Source organism: Lycium barbarum, chromosome 11 (genome assembly GCF_019175385.1).
Source record: "Lycium barbarum isolate Lr01 chromosome 11, ASM1917538v2, whole genome shotgun sequence".
Classification (NCBI taxonomy): Eukaryota; Viridiplantae; Streptophyta; class Magnoliopsida; order Solanales; family Solanaceae; genus Lycium; species Lycium barbarum.
The window spans coordinates 116,736,472-116,742,717 of NC_083347.1; the positions used below are offsets into that span (position 1 = coordinate 116,736,472).

The following is a 6,246-nucleotide window of genomic DNA, read 5'->3' on the forward strand; positions in this document are numbered from 1 at the left end:
AAAAATGATTTCCTAATGAAATTAGGGTTCATTAGGGAAAACAAGTTTCGTAAATGACATCGAAGGACCAAGGTCAGTGTCTCGTCCCCACCCACGCCCAATCCACCCCTTGACCATCCCACCAACCCCAAACCTCCACTCCCCACCCCATAGTGCTTTGCTAGATTATATAGAAATCTCTTGGGATAATATTTATATGATTACTTACCATACACAAGAAAATTAGTAAGAAATTCATTTGTTTTCCAAGGAAAAATTTTCTGAAAAATATTTTTCATGGAAAACATTTTCCTTCATACGAAAAACACCCTATATATTGAATTTTCTTAGCTTGTTTTATTTAATATTATAATTATTTTTAGTGAAAATTCTGACTTCGTTATCAGAACCAACGCATATACCTGTCTCTACGGCACCACATGCAAGTAATTGTAAGCCAGTACTTGCTCCATCCCAAAAAAAAATGTTATGATTCGGATTACGAGGGTCAAACTAACTAATATTCAGTCTAAATTTAGATTTAGAAATCCTTAATTTTTTTATAAATAAAAATTACATAATTAAAAACTACATAAAAAATAGTATAAGTCTCAATAGTCAACAATTCAAAATATTTAGAAAGTATTTGAACAAAATTATGATCAAGAAATTATTATTTGACTACCCAAATAGTAACTATAACAATCTTTAAGGGATGAAGGGAGTAATACATTATTCAATATAAACAAGAAGTACATATTCAATTAAAATAAATAAAAACTATCTAGTAGAAGGACATATTCATGGATTAACAATGAAAGAAACAAAGGTGGACGTGCCGGAGTGGTTATCGGGCATGACTAGAAATCATGTGGGTTTTGCCCGCGCAGGTTCGAATCCTGCCGTCCACGTTTATATTTATTTTTGTTTAATAAATTCAACGAAGAAAACGAAACGACTTTTTAAAAATAAAAAAAAATCACTTCACGTTATTGTTACTACTAAACACTTTTTTCCTTCTATTTGTTCTTGCATGTGCTGACCACAGATCTTAACTGAGACTAGATTTGTATCTTTCTCACTTAATAAAAGTTTCAAGAAAAATTCATGCTTTTTTGCTCGTTTGTTTTTTAACGTTCTTACAACTTCAATTCTAATAACATTCTATCCTCCCCCTCTTTCAACCCCAGCCACATGCATAAAGTTTAACTCATTTTGTCCAGTGAAATAGTTTTTAAGTATATTATTTTAAGATATTTTTAAGATTAGTGTTTATAATTTGTGATTAAGACTTCAAAATGTAAAGGTTTGCTACCCTACTTCGCTTTGGAATGGAATGTGAACGTAAATTCGAATTTTTTTTACCTTGTAATTTAACTAAAATTGAAATCCTAGTTAACCTCTCAAAAATACTTAGCTTGTAATACATATGCGTAGGGGGTGGAACTGAAGAATGTTAGCAATTCAAAAGTGATTCAATAAAAAAAAAAAGTGGGTCCAATTGAAGAAAAAGAAACTTAGACTATCGTTTATGCATTTGAATGTGTTGTATTAAGTTGCTCTTGTTACGGTAATTTATATATTTGTTTACTTCTGCAGATATCGATATTGCTTGTATAAATTTTTAGGTACGCTACTCTTGCTGTTGCACTATAAATTTCTCTTATACTAAGAAAACTCAACAATTGATAAACAGAAAAGAACAAAAATGGTCCCTTAACTATGATAGTAGGTTCAAAATAGTTCCTTAACTATGCACTTAACGGTTTTAGTCCTTTAAGTTTGTTACAAGTTAACAAAAATGGTCCCTTAACTATGAGAGTAGGTTCAAAATAGTCCCTTAACTATGCACTTAACGGTTTTGGTCCTTTAAGTTTGCCATAAGTTGACAAAATGGTCCCTTAACTATGGGGGTTGGTTAAAAATAGTCCCTTAAGTATGCACTAAACGGTTTGATAATGTCAGAAAATGGTGTCTCGAAACACAAAGACCGACGGACTCTATCAATTAAAACTGAGGGAATCCATCGACTAAATAAAATACACTAGACTTTAGAAATAAATTAGAAATAGCAGGAACTAAAAAAGTTGTCACTACCAAAAACAAGCGAGAAAAACGATGGACGGAAACCGATGGATAAAATCGAGGGACACTATTTTTTTTTATTGTTTTTTACGAAAACCAACGGAAGTCCATCGGTTATTTTTGAGGAAAAATGCGCGGAAGTCCATCCTATAACCGACTAACGTCCGTCGGTTTTGTCCCGAGTTATCTGACCGATCTAGAGTTCTCACTAATTTTTCCCTTTTTTTCATAGTTCTCGTCAAATCTAACAAATAGAGTTCCATGAATATTTTGTCTAGACTAAAACTGTCAACTTATGGCAAACTTAAAGGACCCAAACCGTTAAGTGCATAGTTAAGGGACTATTTTGAACCTACTCTCATAGTTAAGGGACCGTTTTTGTTAACTTGTAACAAACTTATAGGACTAAAACCGTTAAGTGCATAGTTAAGGGACTATTTTGAACCTACTATCATAGTTAAGGGACCATTTTTGTCCTTTTCTCAATTGATAAATATATAAAAGAAGTTTGTTTTACAATTTACACTATCGGCCACGACAAAGCTAGATTTTATTTAAAGATGCATATGCTGGTATGAATGACAATCATATTTATTCCTGTTTGGCAGCCTTCCTATTTTATTAGGTAAATTGATTTGCTTATATACTAGTTGGTAGTTCACTCTGATTTAACTGCTAGCCAATTAAATAAATGCATAATACTCATTTTTTTAAAATAGGAAAGCTGAAAAACTCACAACACCAAGGGAATCAACATGCTAGAATTTGACTACATTACATACTATAAAAGAAAGGTGTTTTTTGTGAGAAACTGTCTTTCGAAAAAGTACAACAACAACATACCCAGTGAAAGGTTAAAGTGTAGGCAGATCTTACCTCTACCTTGGAAGGTAGAGAAGCTGCTTCCGAAAGACCCTCGGCTCAAGAGAAAGTTTGACAAAAAAAAAGGTTAGGTATAGACAAGTAGATCAAAGCAGTATTAAAGTGAAAATAACGAGAGCGAAAAAACCATGATGAAGCAGCTTGAAAAAAGAGGCAGTAGCTACCACATATAAATAAGGTAAAAGGCAGTTACTACAGTCGATATACAAATGCATACACTAATCGCAGTACAAGAAATAAATACATGTAACAGAAGTAAACTTTCAGTACCAAAGTAGATATGTACACAGAATCAAAATTGATGCAGATTGGACGAAGAGCCCCAAACTTGCATGTCCTTCGATTACTACTGCCAAACTATGTAGCTAAGGGTAAAAGTCCAACAACTGTAATCGACTAGCTAGCTTGGTTTTGCCTCAGCTTCTTATAAAAATCTCCTGAATCACCAGCCTAATAAGTTCATCTCCTGTTCTCTTCTTGGCCTGAAATACCCTATGGTTCCTTTCCGTCCATATGACATATATGCATCCAGCAAAAGCCATTCTATACATCATTGAATCTGTACCTTTGCCTTTAGCATGTCTGTTAGCCCAATTAACATCATCGGGCCATGGTAATACCTGCCTATGATCCCTTGCCACTGTAATAACTTGTACCAAACATGTCTACTAAGTTGTTTTAGGCTCTCATCAGTAATGGTGCAGATAGAACAAGTTTGGTCCTTGATAATTCTCCATCCCTCCAATCTATCTTTGGTATACAACTTCTCATGAAGAACAAGTAGTATGAATAGCCATTTGGGATTTACTAAGTTGTTACACCATAGTCTCCACCATGCTACCTTCTGTAATGGCCCTCTCATCTTCACTTACATCTTATGATGGAAAACACCCTCATATTGCATATCTCACCAACAGTTAGTCCAACTTCCTCAAGATATTTCTTGGCTTTGAAAATTTTGAGGCTCATCCATGCTGCCTGTTTTAGTTCCACCTCCATCACTTGTTTCTTCTTTATATAGTAGGCATGTATCCATCTCACCCACAACTTATCCTTTTTTAACATAAATATTCCACAATAGTTTGCAAATAGCAACCTCGCTCCATACAGAAATATCTATTATGTTGGTTGTGCGAGTTTTGATGATTGACAAAATAAATGAACAAGACTAGTAAACAAGTTTTAGAGACAGATATTTGAGATAAAGCAAATGAATTAAACACAGAGAAAGATGATGGACAAAGCTACGGAACAAGTGGGTGAACCAGATCTGACATGATCTAATCAGGAGAGTTGCAAACAAAATTCAAGAACCAGGTCTGCAAACATGTTCCAACGCAGAGACAGGTGCAGTGAACAGATCAAAGATAGTTGCAAGACAAGGGTGAATGAAACAGGTCTATGGACATGTTCCATCTCAGAGAGTGAGAAGATTCAGAGAAGAAAGAACTAAGTGTTTGAACCAGGTCCAAGAACATGTTCCAGCTCAGAGTCCTGCTGCGAGTGGGATTTATGTTTTATGGAAAAGACTTGGCGAACAAGTTTGTAGGATTTCTTGCCATAATTATCGAGATACTTTGGACTACTACAAGGACATTGAAGACGCGTGAATGCAAGAATCCTAAGTCAACTCAAACCCTAACTCTCATGATGGACCTTACCGTATAGGGATTGAGTTCAGCTGACTTGATGCAAACCTAGTACTATAAATATTCAAGTCATGCCATGAAGAAGATTCGCAGACTTACAAAGATAAAAAAAATCAGAATATTGAGCAAGCACAGTCAAAACTAAAATTATGAGAATTCTGATTACAAAAGAGCGACCCTGATACTACGAAGAAGATTGAAGAAATTGTTTCGTAGAGTTTATGTTTTATAGTTCTTGGTCTAGATTTGTGTATTAGGTTTTTTTATCTAGTCGTACCTTTATCCGCTTTCTTAGAAGCAATAATTGTAGGTATAAACGTTAGTCAAATTCAAATTCAAGTTGGGATAACTTGAAGTGTGCTCATTAGTCTAGGGAAGTTAGTGAGATAGGAATTAGAGTTTAGTTCCTAGGTTACAGAGGTTGTAACTTTAATTTGCAAAGGCTCACAGTTGTAGTGGAGTTTTGGAAAAATCCTACAAAGGTGTAGGTCGTGGTTTTTTCACTCTTGTGAGTTGAGTGGTTTTCACGTAAAATACTGTACTTTACCGTTCTTTACTATTCTGCAAACGCTAGCTTGGAACAAGTAGGGTAACGTGTCCTACCCTAAAGGCGAAAATTTGGTAAATAACAGGATAAATCACTGGGTGTGAAAAGTATCACATTAGATTCAGTCCTACTGCTGTCTTGGGTTGACATAGTGTTTCCCAAGCAATTAAAGCCTTTTCAGATTCTCCAACAGTCCATGTCCATAAGAATTATCTACATACATCCTCAATCTTCTTGACTATCTCCTTGGGCAAGAAAAATATTTGGGACCAAAAAATTTGTATTGAGAATAGCACTGCCTTTAGTAGTTGTACCCTTCCTGCATATGTGAGTATTTTTGAAGTCTTGGAGGTGTTTCTTCCCAGCAGTTTCTCCAACAGTGGTGTGCATTGGACAACATTTAATCTCTTACTACTTAAAGGGACACCTAAGTGTTTTTTAGGCAGTGATCCCTTTGAGAATCTGAGTATGTCTAGTATTTGTTGATGTTCTGTATCTTTAATACCTCCAAAGAACACATTATTTTTCCCTAGATTTTCTATAAGACCAAAAGCCTTTGAGAATTGTTGAAAGTAATTGAAAAACCAATTGTACATAAGAAATGTCCCCTCTACAAAACAATAATAAGTCATCAGCAAATCCCACTTGAATGATATGAAGTCTCTCATATTTTGGGTGGTAGTTGAAGTCTTGTATATTCCTCAAAGTCTTAAGAAGTGTATTCAGGTATTCCTTCACCAAGACAAACAAATAAGGTGATAAAGAGTCCCCCTGTCTCAACCCCCCCCCCCCCCCCCCCCATCCCTTTTTTTTTTTTTGCTTGAAAAGAATTCACTGGTGTACCATTTAATATGATGAAATAGGACACAGACTTGACACACACCATAATCCAGTTGATTACCTTGGTAGGAAAATTCAAGCAGTGCAAAATTTTCTCAAAGAATATATATTCCATTGAGTCATAAGCCTTCTGCATATCCACCTTCATCATACACCTAGGACTCACCCTTTCCTCCTGTAGTCCTTAATCAATTCATGACTTAGTATTATGTTTTCTATAATGACCCTACCAGGTACAAACGCTGACTGACTGTTGTCAATCAA

The 6,246-nt window shown here is 35.1% G+C and overlaps 1 non-coding gene across 1 annotated transcript; it reads left to right on the forward strand.

Moving 5' to 3' along the window:
• Nucleotides 1-808: 808 nt before the first annotated feature.
• Nucleotides 809-890, forward strand: TRNAS-AGA (transfer RNA serine (anticodon AGA)). Its single transcript has one exon. It is a non-coding gene; the product is annotated as a tRNA-Ser (tRNA).
• The last annotated feature ends 5,356 nt before the right edge of the window (nt 891-6,246 follow it).